Source organism: Rousettus aegyptiacus, unplaced genomic scaffold (genome assembly GCF_014176215.1).
Source record: "Rousettus aegyptiacus isolate mRouAeg1 unplaced genomic scaffold, mRouAeg1.p scaffold_m13_p_1, whole genome shotgun sequence".
In the NCBI taxonomy this organism is placed as follows: Eukaryota; Metazoa; Chordata; class Mammalia; order Chiroptera; family Pteropodidae; genus Rousettus; species Rousettus aegyptiacus.
In genome coordinates this window covers 143,100,735-143,118,212 of record NW_023416284.1, presented here as the reverse complement: position 1 = coordinate 143,118,212, position 17,478 = coordinate 143,100,735, and the positions used below count along the sequence as shown (strand labels likewise).

At 38.5% G+C, this 17,478-nt stretch overlaps 1 protein-coding gene and 1 pseudogene across 1 annotated transcript in view; one reads left to right on the top strand and one right to left on the bottom strand.

Annotated features, from left to right (window-relative positions):
- The window catches only part of CRYBG1 (crystallin beta-gamma domain containing 1), a 172,130-nt gene that overhangs the window by 70,489 nt on the left and 84,163 nt on the right, over positions 1 to 17,478 (bottom strand). The window lies entirely within an intron of this gene.
- Positions 12,583 to 13,488, top strand: LOC107516214 (annotated as a pseudogene).

The window sequence follows — 17,478 nt, the reverse complement described above, 5'->3', positions numbered from 1 at the left end:
ATGAAAAAAAAATATAATGAAAATTTGGGACACTGTAGACTGGCCTCTAGAAATAGTAAGGGGTTGAGAAAGGTCAGTGAGACATTCCCAGTATATGGAATGGCTGAGGAAATTTTATCAACAGCAGTGACCAATCTGTCATTTTTAATTGTTGTCACACTTTGCCAAGCCCTCAGTAAAATTTGCTGTGCACAACTCTGTGAGATATTGGTGCACTGGGGAAATCAAGAAGAGTCTGGATTCCATGCACAGGGTGACTCATGGCCAAAGGAAACACGTGAGGAGAGGTGAGAGAGGGAACGGGTCACTCAGAGGAAGTGGGGGTGAGGCGCTTTGGCATGTGGAATGAGGCGCCCCTCTTTTTATTTGAATGTTGAAGGACAGGTGTTCTCGTGTGGCTGGAAGTCTTGGGGGACACAGGATAGCAGATATCGCCATTCAATTTTTATAAATTTCAACCATGTGCGTTAACTATGTCCCATACATTTTGCTAAGTGCTTTATATATGCAATCTCATTGAATCTGAAGTGGTACTTGTTATCATCCCCTTTTTCAAATGAGGAAGCAAGTTCAGAGAAGAGAGGTAACTTGCTCAAGGTCATGGAATTCACCAACAGTGTGTCCAGACTCAAACCCAGGGCCGCTGGACTCCAAATGACACATTCTCGACAACACCCCTCTCTGTATCAGCTTCCACCACACTGCCCGGCCATCAACCAATTTGTTTCTCTAGGTTCCCTCTTGTCTCCTCTCTCACAAACTTCTTGCTTATCTCTTTTTTTATCCCCACTGCCACTGCCAGTGTAATTTCTGCTGTCTCTTGGGGGCATCAGTCATCTTCTGAGGGCCTCGCTCTTGGAACATTCCTACGTCATAGACCTCACGTCACATTACTTGTATAGAACAGATACTCAGCCTCCTGGACCACAGGGATGTGGCCAAAGACACACAGGAAAAGACATGGCTAGTTATTTATAAAGGTAATTTATGTACGGGGACCCACAAAATGTGTGCTGCCCCAGTGACCCATCCCACCTCACAAATCTAAACCTAAGTCAGACTGTTCTGATGTCGCCTGTCAAGGAAACCTAATGTATACAGATCGTAATCCTCCAACTCAGCTTTAGCGAGCTTACCTTACCTGAGAAAATAGGACCTGCTAGTCTGATAAGGATATCCCCAACCTCCTGGGTAATCATGCTTTGTATCCTCATTGCCTCTTCTAACACTCTGTAAAACTCATTCTTGCCCAAAATCCCTCAGGAAGAGTGCTCCTCTGCTGGTGAGGCACTGTACTCCCCCAACCCATGCATTGTTTTCTTTTGAATAAAGGACATCAAACTGGTTACAAAATTGTGCTATTTTTGTCATTTGACAGTGCTATCTAGGCACCCTTTTTCCCTGGTCATACCAAATGGTGATCTTTTTAAAACTGTGAGTCAGATCATGTTGCTTCTCTGCTTAAAATCCTCCCCTGGCTTTCATTATGTTGAGAAAGAAATTCAAAGCTCTATAGTAGCCCCCAAACCCCTGCATGATCTGGCCCCTGCCTAGTGTCTGCTTCATTCACTTCTTCTAGGCTGGTCTCCTTACCACTGCTCAGCCATGCCCAGGGCCTCCGTGCACGCCGTTCGTTCTTCTGGAGCACCCTTCTCCCAGATAGCCACATGGGCCTTCTTCACTTAAGTCAAGCCTCTCCACAGAGGCTTTCTGTGACTGCTCATCCTATCTAAAAGAGCACTGCTCATCACCATTTTGGTTCCCTTTGCCTATGCTGTTTCTACTCACCTATCACTAGCTAATGAGCTAATGTATATCTATTTGATTATCGTTTGTCCACCTGTCAGAATGTAAGCTCCTTGAGAGCAGGGATTTTATCAATTTCATTCACCCTAAATCCCCAGTACCTAAATGAGTTAGCTCATAATGGGCATCTCACATCCATAATAGGCACTTTAATAACATCACTGAATGAATAAATGCATTTCACAAATTTAAAGTGAAAATCTTGAATATGGCCTGTTTAGCACACAAATGGCTGACTTGGAGAGGAAGTATATTGGTCAGGTTCTATAAGAAAGTACAGGAAGAGTGGGATGATTTGATGAAAGCCTAATAAAATGACAAATGTATGCATAAGGTACAGATAACCCCAAGAGTGGTGTCCCACTCCAGGGTAATGAACAGGTCTGAAGGGCAAGGAGGGAGCAGATACCACAACAGCAGATGGGAAGGGCTATGCTAAGAAGACAGGGCCAGCCTGCAGCAGCCCACAGGGAGGGACCCCAGAGAACCAATGCCTGCCTCGCCTCTCCCTGTCTCTGATCTACTTCTAGGATTCTCCTTTGATTGACCCATCAGAAAGCCTGAAGGCCAAAGCAAGACACTGAGCAGAGTGGAGAGTGACTCAGGGCCAAATGGAGGGTCTCCAGCTCTGTAGGGCAACAGTAGAAGCTCGGCCTCTGCCTCTTGTTGTTTTGGGAAGAGATGCAGATGAGATTAGAGAAAGGAGAGGTTGGAGGGCTCATCACCATGAAGACCAGCAAAGAATATTTCAGATATATGTGTCATGATTTAATTCTACTGGCTGGCAAGTAGAATTACCATCTGGAAAGATCCTGTAACAATTCTTTTCATAAATTCAGTTTGTCAAAGGGACAGAGTTCTTCTATGCTAAACTTTCACCTCCACTGTAAGCAGCCAAATTTCCAGGCTGCAGTGAGCAATCCTAGCCTGATCACAGCGTCAACCAGGTTCCGTTATGGCCTGCGCCACCTTTGGGTGACATATTTACACTTGATCATAACCATGGGCCTTATCAGCTTTATACTCCCCTAAGATCTTGGAGGTCAGTTATGCAATTACATCTTCCCTGACTTCATGCCATTGGGAACACAGATTATGTTTCGGGGGAAAAAAAAAAAAAAAGATGATAACCCATACTTTACTCTATGTACAAAAAATAACTCAAAATGAATTAAAGACCTAAATGTAAGATCCTAAACTCTTAGGAAAAACATTTATAACATGTAAAGTACAAGGAACCTAGATAAATAGATAGATAGATAGATAGATAGATAGATAGATAGACAGATAGACAGACAGATAGATAATAGATAGATAAATTGGACTTCATCAAAAATAAAAACTTCTGTGCTTCTAAGAACACTATGAGGAAAGTAAAAAGAAAATATTTCCAAATAATACATCTGATGGGGGTCTAGTATTTAGAACTCTTACGATTCAACAATAAAATTACAAATAATCAATATAAAAATGGCAAAGAACTTGAATAGACATTTCTCCAAAGACTATATATAAATGAAAAGATACTCAGCATCATTTAGTCATCAGGGAAATGCAAACTCAACCACTGCACACTCACTAGGATAGCTAATACTCAAAATGATGACAAGAAGTGTTGGCAAGGAAATGGGTATACTAGAAAACTTATACGTTAATGGTGGAATTGTAAAAAGTACAGCTGCTTTGGAAAACAATTTGGTAATGTCTCAAAATGTTAAACATAGAGTTACCACATGACTCAGCAATTTCACTCTTAGGTATGTATCCAAGAGAATTGAAAACATGTCCACACAAAAGCTCATATATGAATGTTCATAGCAGCATTATTCATAATAGCGCAATAGTGGAAATAACCCAATGTTCATTGACTGATGAATAAATACACTAAATGTGGCATTCCCATACAATGGAATGTTGTTTGGCAATAAAAAAATTTTTAAATGGGTGATGAATAATAATAAAGTGAGACTATTTCTAGTCTCCTTATTGCACCAAGCCAAGGAAACTAATGAAAGTAATTTTTAAAAATATCTAAAATTGCAAGAAAATAAAGTTACGGGGCCCTGGAATAGCATTAAGGCCAAATTTATTAAAGCACCATGTGAGTCATTTTCACTGTTGTTCTAGAGGCAGTTGTAAAAAGAGAACTGGAGAGAAGGGAAGGTGAGGATTAAGGTTAAGGTTCATGGGTGCCTCCTGTGAACCAGGAGCTTTAGCAGAGTTTGAGGTCTCTAACAGGGGTGGGAGGAGAGCATTCGGCCCAAGTCTCACATTCTTGAGGGCCCTCAGATACCAATTTGTACAGTATTTCTAAATTATTAGGAATACTAAAGACTACTAATTTCTAAACTTCTAAAGACTAATAGTTTCTAAATTACTAAAAATACTAAAGATGTTAAAGAGAGGTATTTGAAACAATGACAGGAATTTTTGTTCCTTATAAAACTACATCTCATGTAATAATATAAACTAACTTTTTTGGTATAAATCCTTATCGTATAAATTACAGAATTATATTGCATTATATTTGTGGGTGCTAAGAACATTAATTTGTCAAAATAAACATTTATAACACACCATTGTTTTTATAGCCCTATTTTTGGCATTTGTTCATTTTGTTGTTCTATTAGAACTTTCTAAAATGGAAGTGTTCTAGGCCTCTTAATTTCTAAGAAGACCTGATTATATTTAATCCCCACTACAACCCTAAGAGGTAAATATTATTGTCCCATTTTATAAATAAGGAAAGTAGGGTTCAGCAAGGCTAAATTAATTGACCTGTCTTACTATCTTCATGCTGTACAGATCCAGAGTACCTGAAGTAAAGAGCCTATCTGGCTAGTATTGTAGAGGAAGGAGAGTAAAGAAGGAATAGAAAGAAGCAAATCCCCCCAGATACTTGCCACATAAATACAAAATCCCAAATGCATTATCCTCAATTTTCGGAGGAATAAACTAGAGGTAAGACTTACTTTTCCAAAGTCACATGGCAAATAGAGCTGGTTAGAATTCATCCCCGCCCAACTCCTGAGAGGATGCCCCTCCCGCGACCACAGCATGTGAGGCCACATAATGCGGTGGTCAGGAGAACACGTGTAGCTTTGCTACATGGGTTCGAATGCCAGCTCTGACACTTACTTGTGAGTGACCTGGGGCAAGTTGAGAGACCTCTATTCCCCAGTGTTCTCATCTGAAAAAATAGGAATAATAGTTGTATCTACCTCATAGAGTTGTTATAAGGATTAAACAGAGCTTCTGAGTTGGTGAGCAAGAGACAGGGCTGGGAGAGTAGCAGGGTCAGAGAAAGCATAGAAGCTCCGTGTCTCTTTCTCCATACATTGCCCAAGGCATCTCTCCCATTTGGCTGTTCCCGAGTTCTAACTTTTTATAATAAACTGGTAATCCAATTGATCTTGAATTGGGAAAAAACCTGAAAATTAATAAATTATAATTGGAATCAGAGTATGAGAAAGTAAAGGACTCCACTTTCGATGACTGGAAGAATATTCAAGATCCCAGCTCTCACGAAGATCCTGACCTCCTCCAAGGACAAAATCCAAAATCCAGAAATCCTTAATACTAAAAACTTGATTATTTTGATTTTTAAACAATAAATATGTTATCATCAACTGGGATTCTAACTACATACTCCTATCCAGTAGAAAGGGAATTCCAGATCTGCAGAAGCCTGGGTGTGAGATATTTGATGGGAGATAATCTTGAAATAAAGTCAAGTACAGGTCTTCATATGTCCCAACTCTTCTATATGCAAATGAAAATAACCGTGTTGACCACATATATCTTATACCTTTCAAAAAAAATGTGGATACTGATAAATTTTTTTTTAAAGGATTAAACAATGCCTGGATTAAAACAGTACCTGGCATGTAATAAATACTATGTAAGAATTCGCTATTACTGTTTTATACAATTTCTCCAAGTACAAGATATTGAGCAGGAGTTGTAATAATATCTACATATACATATGTAATAGGATGTTAAAATAAAATGCTTCCTGCTCAATTTCAGCTAAGCTTGAAAATTCAAGAACAAATCCATAGGTACTAAGTACCTGCACATTTGAAAGTGAGGTGCTAGACCACTTATGCTAGGACTTCCAACGACAACGTCTCAGAGCCAGTATAAGAAACTTTGAAGCCAAAGAAGCTATGAAAGAGAAATCATTTGGAGAAAGCTGCTGGAGCATAGGATTTTTCTTCCCCACTCTCATTCCCTCGCCCCCATAGAAGAGAGAACATAGAAGTTTTTCCTTTTCTTAAGCCTAGTGAGAGGCATTTAGGGGGACTAATGGAGAGCTTCAAGTCCCTTGGAGGTTGGGGGACATAGAAGACATGATTCAAGCTTGAGAAATCTAAAGGCAAGAAACAGATTATTGGACTGAGGCAAAGAAAGCAGAAGGCATTATTTCAACTGATGGTGAGGGCCAAAGAATGTGAGAGAGTTTTCCCTGGAACAGATGTGGACCCAGCAGGAGAAAGCCAGCCTGGGAGCAGTCTTGAAAAAGACTGTGGCCAAAAAGGGAGAGGTTTTAGAGAAGGGATGATGGGACTCTTAAAAGGTTCGTGTGTGGCAAACTCAATGCTTGAGGGCTAAGGGTAAAGTTATGAACAGTTAGCCCAAGGCACTGACCATCCTGGAAATTACGATGAGATATATATCCAACAGAGGCGGCTTAGAGAAACTACAAAAGCCCCTTCAGAGAAGTAGCAATAAATAGCCATTTAATCCAGAGAACACCTTCAACATAAGTAAGTGTCCCTTTGCCCCCTGAATCCTTACTCCTTCTGGGCCTAACCCACAGAAAGTGAGTAGTGTGAGCTGGGGTTCAAGAGTAAAAGAGCAAAATCGGGAGGAGGAAAGAATAAAACAGAGGCCAACTATACCCCTCCCTCACTGCAGGCTGCCCACTTAAAGCCTACTCGAGCTGGGCAAGCGGGGAAATATTCACTTGAATGAAATTTAGAGTTTTAATTACTACATTCAGCTAGACATTTTAATTACTGAAATAAAGCTTTTTATTTTCTAAGAGTAACTGATAAATGCAGGGGCTGGAAAACACATAGAATGTGTTTGAAGGGACAGTGATCACAAAGAATAAAGTTGTTTTCTGCTTTCACATATTGATTTCCACCCATTCAAAGTGATGTCACTCCTCAAATGCAGAAAGTTGGGCTGAGTTGGGGTCCGGATTGAAAAAATGACCTAAATATGAGAAATGCACAAATGATAAAAGAAGAACCATCTAAATTATGAGAAAAAATGAGATCTGCATAGAATAGAATTGGAAACTGTGTAACATATTATAGCTCTTGTTATGCTGTACTCTTGCTTTTAGAAAATGGGAAGAAGAGAGTGAACATGCAATCATGGAATATGTGTAAAAAAACATCATGAAAGGGACCCATGTCTAATTGGTGAAAATAATTTTCTTTTAAAGTATATGCTCTTGATATGAAAGCCCATGGGACATGTGTTCATTCATTCAAATATTTATGAGCATCAACTATTATCTAGGCAAGGTTTGTCTTGGCACATGTTGATGTCTAATTAGAAGTACATACCGATTAGAAAAAGCCTCTCTTAACAGTAAACTGCAAAAGGTATGGTTCAAAAGTAAAGCCGTGGTCAGTATTCAAAGTAAGAGGCATGTGGAGTTTCCACGTGTTCGGGTAGAAAATATATTTGACGTGGACACATTTTCCATTGGTTTGTGCTCTGCCAAATGTCAAACTGTCCTCAGCAGATGTGAAAGAAGCACAACCCAAACCTTCAGGCATTGCCCCATATGGCAACTACTTTCAGCACGCGATTTTAGAATTCAGTGCATGCATCAGTTTCTAGATTGTAGCTGTCACCAGTTTCAGCCCAAGCTACAGTTTAACTGGCTTTATTGGGCACTAAACATAATTGCAATTAAGGTTTAGAAGGAGAGATAAGATAGATCTAATTTTCTGACACAAAAGAAAACACATACACACTCATTATTTTTTCATTTTTGTGCACCCTTATTAAGGTGTTCTTCCATGGTGCACAGTTCTAACCTAAGAGGGTAGCATATTCAGGGTTATTCGGAAATCTAAATCTAAGGGACCAGAAGTAGAAACCATCGACGTCTCTACACAGTTTGTCTCACACAGTAGACAGCCAGCCACATCCCAGCTCAGGGGCGCAGTCCTGGCACTTAGGTTGTTGTCAGGCTTCCCTCCAGGGAGAACAGCCATGCCTTCCTCCTTTGTACCAGGACAGGAACTTCTGCTGAGTTTCCTTTGCCCTAGGGGTAAGGAACTGGTGCTTTGACACACCCCTTCCAGCTGGATCCACTGAAGAGAGAATGAAGAGAACTTTTCATGGCTTGAGATCCTTCAGACAGGAAGAAAAGCTTCACACCCATTTCTGACAAGCCCCATAAAAATGGTTTCTTCTCTGCTGAGAAACAGAGAGAGACTTCAGGAAAACCTTGGCTGAAAATTGTTCACCAATAGGGCCAAAGTTTGAAGCAAGGGTGGGAACACAGAAGATCTGTTGTCCGCATCCCTCAATTATTTTTACTTTTCTGGTTATTTGGTTGCAGCTCAAATCATCGGGGATGATTGAAAGTGAGATGCTTTGCTAGGAGTTTTCTAAAACTCAAATGAAGCTTGATTTGAGATAAGATGAGGTAATTCATTAACTGTAAGTTGAAGACTAACCTTAATTTGTTATCTAAAATGAAGTAGCCTGAATAGGACTAGTCTAAGAAACCCTGACTCATTGTTTCAACTGAACCTGAAATATTAGTTCCTCGAACTACAGCAGAACTTTTTCCCAGTAAACACCTTTTAAATGAATAGTCAGTATCTACTGAAAGCAGAAAAGTGGACATCAGATCCACTTCCTTCATTCACTTCTGCCTCTAAACCTCCTCTTCCTGTACTTCAGTTTACTCTAGAACATTCTTCCTTGAAAGCAAGCATGTGCTCCAAACAGACAAAATAAGCTGATCTTAAGGAAAATGCAAATGGGATGAAACGATGATCAGAATGATGCCATTTTTGTGGCTTTGCAAATACGATCGAACCAATACCAAAAAACATTGCAAAAGTGATTGACCTGATCTTGAAGAAGATATGTTGGCCCATGAAATTGTGCCTACTGCTCTACATGCCAGAGTGTCTTCTTAAAAAAAGACCCTTGTATGCCCTAATGAAACTTTATCAAATATAATAAGAATACCTCATTAAATTTACATGTGGGGGAGTGGTGTTCTAAGTGCTTTATATATAATAAACTTCCTTAATTTCTACAACTCAGTGGATTTCAAACACACTTTGAGTCAGATGAGTAAACTGAAGCACAGACACATTTATTAATTAGCCCAAGGTCATATAGCTATCAACTGGCAAAACTTGAATTTGAACTTGAGTTGATGTGACTCCAGATATATACTTTTAACCAATTCACCACACTGCCTCTCAGCCTTTTCAAAAGTGCCTGAGGTTCATGTCCCTCATGGGCAGTCCCGCAAAAACTCACAGAAGGAATAGCATTCATTAAATCACATCTATAAGCTAACCCATTTTTAATTGTGATTCATGGGGAGGGGTAAATATAATTTCACATACTGAATGATCTAATAACCTTGATTTGCAATCAGCAGTAGAAAAAAAAACTCCTCCTGAAGTTTCCCACGAAATAATCATAGATAAATCCATAGCTGTGTCATTCTTTGGTGTCATAGCCACCAGGAAACTTAACCGGAGAGTCTGACTCAAAGTGTATTTAAAATCCATTTTATTAAATGCTCTTTCGTGTTATAGGTAACTTAACATAATTATGGGATATTAGAACTGGAAAGGGCCTTGGAGTTTATAGAATTTAATTTCCCTAAGTGAGGCTGTTCAAGGATAAATGAATTGCCCCAGGTCTTAGAGCCATTCAGTGGAAGGATCATCATGAGAACAAGCTCACAGACTTCCCAGGGTCCATTGCCTTTCCCCACCTTACTATACTGCTTGCCCAACCCTACGTGACATTTTTTGTATAAAAAAGTAACATGTCCTCATTACCTAGGGCTAAAGACACTTTCCTATGCTCTGTATAGACAAGGTTAATATAATTATATTCTACCAACTGAATTTTGGAAATACATTTAATCTCCTTCAAATACAAGTTAGGTGGTACTTACGTTTTCTTCATTTACAGAAACAGACAGGTAAACGCCATAAAATGCTAGAAGCACATGAAATATGAATGTGGCAAGTGAAAAATATATACTGCTTTTTATCCTACTTACATGGATACTCATTTCCTATTATTCTATTCTATGTCATCACCAATCACTTGTGGAAATCGATAATATCTCTGAAACCCATTAGAAAATGTTGTAAGTTCTGTGAAAAAGAAAATGACTCATTTCAAGATATTAGACCCTTAGCTTCATGTCTGTCGCACGAGCTCAGGACCTCCATGGCCAATCTATCTGAACACAGCCATTGGTTCATTCCTTCCAAGTCACAGATTTTATCCTATTATCTGTATATCAGAAAACTTCAGCAACTATCCAAGAAGAAAGCTCAAACTTTCAACCCTAAACAGACTGTACTATAAATCTTTCAAGCTCATTTGCCTTTGTGTGTCTACACAAACCATCTCCTCTAACCAAACTAGTATGTCCCCAGTTTCCCAAATGCACATAGTGTTTATCTGTACCTTTGCCCAGGTGACTTTCCCCTACCAGGATATCACCTCATCTGTCTGTGTCAATCCAATTCTGACTCACAAGTCAAAGCCCAGCCTGCAGGCCTTCCTGATAACCCAAGCTTACTGAAATCCTTCTCTGAAAATGTTTATTACTGGTAATACTGATTTGCTATTCTGTTTTATTTTAACTATTCCATGTACATTTCTCTTGCCTTCTCATCAATCTCCTAAGCTCTTTTAGAGCTGGGAACATTGTTTACACTAAAAATATTTCCTCTGTGCCTTAAACACATAAATAACTAAATAAGTATCAATAACTAATTATTTAATTGATTTTCCATTTTCTTCTCCCTCTGCCAATATTCTCCTTGAAGGGCTGGGATTTAAAACATTTGGGGTAATTTTATTCTAAGATTCTAAAAGTTTATGGAATGTATCTTTAGGTAGAGACTTTACCTATGATTCATGGTCTATTCAAAGATAACCTGTAAAAGTATTTATTAATGGGTTAAGAGAATTAAGAAAACACGAACAGATGAGCTCAGTCTTTTCTGTTTTGTTTTAAAAATCTACCTAAGTTTGCCCCAACATTGGTGGCTAAAGAGGAACAAGAATGTCATACAAAAAAAAAAAAAATGGAGGTTCACATACCATATGTTTAAATATTTCAAAGTTATAAATTAAGCTAATAAACTATTAAAGTATGTTCTAATTTCTTGCCTTTAAAAATACACTTTCAAAATGACTAAAAGCCCAGGTTTTTCATCCTTCTCCTCCCCTGTCTCCATTCTACAATATAAGTTGCCTCTCATGTCTGTAAGTGTACATCAAAGTCTGCACATCCAAGGTCGGAACACACTCCCGGTCAGCTCCCGAGTTTGGGGATATCCACCCTGGGAGCAGGGCCTGCCCTCAGAAGAATAGGCAAGACATTCCCAGGTCTAGAGGAGATATTGAATTTACACTTTTTACTTCTTACAAAAATCCACTCAGAATATTTGACCGCATTCAAAATACCAAATGAAAAGTAAAATCTTTATGACTTTAAAAAATCAGTTAAATTGTTAAAAGTAGTTTCATTTTATTAAATATAAAAGTACATAAAAAAGAAACATAGTACAGTTATAAAAACTTGCAAGTTACTACACACTGTAACTATTTCTAGTAATATCAATATTTTAACAGCAAGATGGCTTATATTAAAAACATATTGGCAAAGGTGTAACAGTAGCAACTGACAATATCTGAACCTACAGATTTTAAAAATGACCACAAATATATTACTCATTCTACTTAATGAACAGCAAGACACAGTTTCTTTTGTCCTTTTTTTTTTTTCAATACTTCTCCAAGTTAGCTTCTGAGTCATGTTTACTATGGCAAATGTAATCATAGTCTCCATCTTTTCTAAGCAAGCAGTACTCTTCTTATATAGATATAATCATGTGTAAACTCCCTATAAATTGGATTCCTCAGTGAATAAGTAAGCACATGTTTGTCTCAGTTTATGTAGAAGCCTATTTCCTGGTTAGTGCAGAAGATGGGAACAGACCAGTATGTGTTTTGAAATTACACCTTCAGAAAATTCTTATGTATCACAGAAGTAAAAGAAAAACGTCAAGAAAGAAGACTCAAGCTTATTCTGATCATTTTTAATTAGTGGTCAGAATAAACAAGGAATCCAAGAAAGAGATGGCAAAACAGAGATCTCGTTCAGGACAGCAACTAACACTACTGGAACACAGAGCACTGTTAATGACATACCACTGAGTGTACCTCTCTCTTTTTTCTTTTTCCTGTTTTCCCTTCTTTTTTTTTTTTTTTTTTTTTTTTTAAAAAAAAAAATTCACTTGGCTGTATTGATCACCTGGTCCTGTCTTCCTTTCAGTTATCTTCTTTCTTGCTTGCTTGTTTCTTAAATCTACCCATGATGGTCACCCTTGCTGGAGATGCAGTCTTCTTCCTGTTTTCCTCTTCTAGAAATGACTTTCTTAACAATATTATAAATACACACCTTTAAAGATAAAAGTCTTCAGTGGGCGTCGCACGAAGACTGACGGGAGCGTGTCAGTTGGCTTCTTGGTAGTCACCATGCGGTGGGCGGCCCAGGGGACCTGGAGAGCCGACATGCCTAGGTACGCGCAGCTGGTCATGCGACCCACAGACAATGAATGGGAAGAGCACCTACTGTGCCAACATGGTCCAGCACTATGAAGCCCTCAATTAGTCTGTCCAGGTTGTGAACCTCGATCTTGCAGCAGAACACTTCGACTACTCCGTAATAGCCGACATCCGGGCACAGATTGAGGTGGATGATGTGATGAAGGACCATTCTCTCTGCAGTTCGGTCCCAATGGAGGATTGCTATTTTGCATGGAGCACTTTGCCAATAATTTTGATTGGCTAGAGAACTGATTGTCTTGGTCACGTAGAGGACGACTACATCTTTTTTGACTGTCCAGGTCAGCTAGAGTTGTACGTGATGAAGCAGCTGGTCCAGCAGCTAGAACGGTGGGAGTTCTGAGTCTGTGGAGTTTTTCTGGTGGATTCTTAGTGCATGGTGGAGTCATTCAAGTTTATTTCTGGCATCTTGGCCACCCTGAGTGGTATAATCTCTCTAGACATTCCACAAGTTATCGTCATGACAAAAATGGACCTGCTGAGTAAGAAAGCTAAAAAGGAAATTGAGAAGTTTCTAGATCCAGACATATATTTTTTTTATTAAATGATTCTACAAGGGACGCAAGAAGCAAAAAATTTTAAAAGTTGACTAAAGCCAGATGTGGATTGATTGATGACTACAGCATGGTTAGATTTTTGCCTTATGATCACTCAGATGATGAAAGCATGACCATTGTACTACAGCATATTGATTTTGCCATTCAGTATGGAGAAGATTTGGAATTAAAAGAACCAAAGGAACATGAAGATGAGTCTTCTTTTATGTTTGATGAATATTTTCAAGAACACCAGAATGAATAAAGAGTTTACTAAAAGTAACTGTGTATATGTAAAGAGCTTGTGGCTGAACCAGCACAACAGTCTTCTCCTCAAAGGATGCAATACTAGAAAGTCACTTATTTTAATGAAAAAAGTAACACCTGGCTTCTTATCTGCAGCACACCGGAATCAAGTTCTTAGTTATTCTGAAACCGCTGCTCTTGAAAGTCGAATCTTTTAGTACTATTTTGACAGCATCAACTTAGATCTTAAAAGTTGACATTGAAATAAATGCACATAGATTTGAATATAATATAAATTAGCACTTTTGGTACAATTAAGACCAGTCTGCCTTTATTTTTTCTGTTTGATTTTTGTTATTTTTGAAGACTTTTTGGAGGGGCAGTAATTATTGTAACAAAATAAATATATATGTGTCCAAACGTGGGGGGCAGAGATAACAGTCCACCAGTTTGGTGTAAGCCTAATAAATCAGTGTTTTTTATTTTTTATTTTCCTGTAACATAATTTTTGCATACTTGCAATCATACACAGTCTGTCCATCTATCTACCCATCATCTATCTATCTATTCAATCATTTATTTCTATCAGTATGGACTCAAGGATATTTATTTTATACATTGAATTATAATGCACTGCTTCTTTATTTTTTTGTTCAAATTCTTCCAGTTTTGGCTATTGGGAACTATTTCAGTTAGTTCCTATGCACTTTTGACATATTTCCATCATTTTATTTGTGTGTGTGCGTGTGTGGCTTTTTTTTTTTAATTTTATTTTTATTTTCTGGCACTATGAGACATTCCAGGCTCATCTTGTATATGTTGTTCTCTAGTCCTAAAGTCAGCCATTTTTCCAAGAAGCCCTGGTTCATTGTATTGAAGAATGATGTTAGAAACCAAAACTCCTGTTCTAGGTATCCTCGCTGTTACTAGGGTGACATTGCTTCTAGATCCTCTCAGCTGACAGATAAAAAATATATAATTAATTGGTATTTATACAAATATATCTAAATATTTCCATATGTAACCACCTGTATCTATATTAAACTATATATGAGTTCACACTGATGTTGAGATTGGCTGTTAATCCAGCTATAAGGTGAAAGAGTAGGGGAGGTAGAGAGGAAACAAGATTTGCCCAGAGGTTGGTAATTGTTGAAAGCGGTGGTCGTGTCAGTGTAAGTGAGATGGTAAGGTGGGCCATTACTCTCTTCTCTCTACTTTTGTATGTGTTTTTAAATTTCCATAATAAAAAAATTTTAATAATAATATTTAGGAGTACCTTTGGCCTCATTTCAAGCCTATTTACTCTTCTTTTATACAATATTTAAATTAGCATTGAAAAACTAATTTCCAAACATAACTAATTGAAACACTTTAAACATTTTTAATAATTTTTTAAAAGTACACAGTGGCAAAAGTAACGACACATAATAAGAAAAATTCTAGAAAAAAATCATTAAGAATAACACAGAAATGATCATTTACTGCAATAGCAGATAGAACATACACTTCAATAAGCTCTGAGAACATTACTGTAAAAGAGCTGTTATCCATAATAATCATGCTTCATCAAGAAGCTAAATTATGTTTAGCATATTCCATTTAAAAAAAAAAACAACAGAAAAAATGGCTAAACATATATTTGGATAGTTCTTATCCAAAGCAGTAAAAATTTTAAAGTTTCTAATCTACAAGTAAGACATTAAGTCATCTATAAAACTCAACTGTCTAGAACAACTCACTTCCCAAGGTTCCAGATAGCCAAGTATTGCAATTCAGCTATGAACATCCAGTTCTCTAATATTTAAGTAAATTATATTTCCACAGAAACGTACGTTTAGTGTTCATGAGAGTCTCTGATTTAACTTAAAATGAAAATAATTCAACAAAATCAATTCCTACTCTAATAATTCTATGAAGATACTGCTTGAATGATTTTTTTCAAATTCCATTTGTGATTAAAGATATAAAGCAAGTATCTTTTCCTGTAAACAAGAAGCTAAAGCGATATTGATGTGCCCTGCTTTCAGAGAGTAAATATGTTTGCTTAAAATATCCTGAATTGGGAAACTTTTACTGGTCAACCGAATCTGTTGAAAGAAATGTTTTGAGAGTTACTATTAAACTTCTCTCCCTAAATCAGACCAAGGATAAGAGACAGGGGCAAAAAGCGTCTATCATTTGTGTCTATTTTATTATCTATTTTTGTTTATTCTATCCTTTTCATCTATGACATGCACATAACCAGAACTCTTTTTCTTCTTTGAGTTCCTAGCATAATAGGACTAAGGCACGCTTAGAGAAGAGGAGAAGCTTGGGGAATTGAAATAGCCCAGAGGCTGCCTCCTTACTTCCAGGCTGACCCACACCCCACTTTTCAATTGGCTGTCAAATACAGACTCCTTGGAAGAGTAACTGGCATTTAGGAGATTGTGCCAAGCATGCTCCTAAGAGGCCTCTTCTCAGGGTGTGATGTGCCAGAAATTAACTACTACGTACTTCTTTATACATCTGGTACAGAAAGGTTTCTGGGTCAATTTGAATAATTTATAGAGGAGCCTAAAATAGATATGATCCTGTGGAAATGTGACCAGCAAAAACCAGTCAGCACAATCTATCAGTGGACCAGGCAGGTACCTATGACATGCCTGCAAAGAAGACCCACACATTGCTATACATATGGTCTCCATGTTTCCATAGCTCTTTGTGCTGCCGTTCTTGGTGCTGAGATACTTCCTTCAAGGACAGGATTTGTCTGCATTTTGCTTATAGGATTTACCAGAAACATTCTGGAAGAGGCAGCCCAGTCACATGTTTAGCTCTGTTGCCTGAATGAAGACCAACGCATTCTTCAGACTTAGAAGACATCTTCAAAAAACTAAGTGTAGGTAACTTCTCTCTAAAGACCAGAAATCACATTATGCATTTCCCTCCCATGTCATCACGCCATACTCCCACCTTCTCTCTAGACCCTCTCCTCCAGCCGCCCCCCCCCAGCCACGCAAGCTAAGAGCAGTCTTCTTTCATGTAGAAAACCACAAGGGTGGGACTGAAATGCTGCAAGAACCACACATATTAGTGTCATTTCCATCTGGCTGTCTTCAATTACACACTATATTGATTCAACAGTGCGGGAAACCTGAGCTTAGGCTGAGAGTCAGGAATTCCGGCATCCTTCCGGGAGCCTGGCAGCACACAGCGTGGAGTCTGGGCACCAACACCCTTGCTTTTCCTTGTTTGCAAAACAGAGATAATGATACCAACTCAGGGGCTCATGTTTGAGCTAATTAATGATTGCACACTGCTAAATATAAAGAGGCTTCATGGTATAGGTAGGTAATATGTCCCTTTAGGAGTGACACATATTAATTATACTGTGTAAGAGCCCAGTGCAGCTGTCAACCCTTCTGAGAAAGGTAGTCCTAAATAGACCCACCTTATTTCATTTTTATAATGATATACTTGCATTTTGGTTTACCCCTCTAGATTCATTCTTTTTAACCATGCAGAATCATTTTATTTATGTTTCTTATTTAACTTCTTACCTGTGGCTGGCTTTTACTCAGTTCAATTTCTCTGGGTGTGTGTTACAGGGCATGTGTGTACCAGGCCATACTTGCACAGGCTGGAGAGGAGCAACTACATCAATACCTTGGGGACCAAAGGGAAGTTCCCATTCCTGAGGAAAAGTCCAGGATTTGGCCTGACAGCCTGAGTGCTCAGCTGGGGTGCTGCACCCTCCCATACCAGCACAGTGACAATTTACTGTCTCTAAATGGGGAGGCTGCAGAGGCCTCGAGGCAGAGTTGCCTAAGCTGTTCATTACGAATCTGGTTCCTAACCAAAAATACTGACTCTCTGTTATGTAAGATTTTTTTCTTCTAATGCAACTACTTGGGACAGTGGATGGGAAGGTTGTGACACAAAGGAACAAGCTGGTTTTAGACTCGACTGCCTAGGAAACATTGCAGGGGTGGTTAATCCCAACAGTTACAAAACTGCAGAAAGA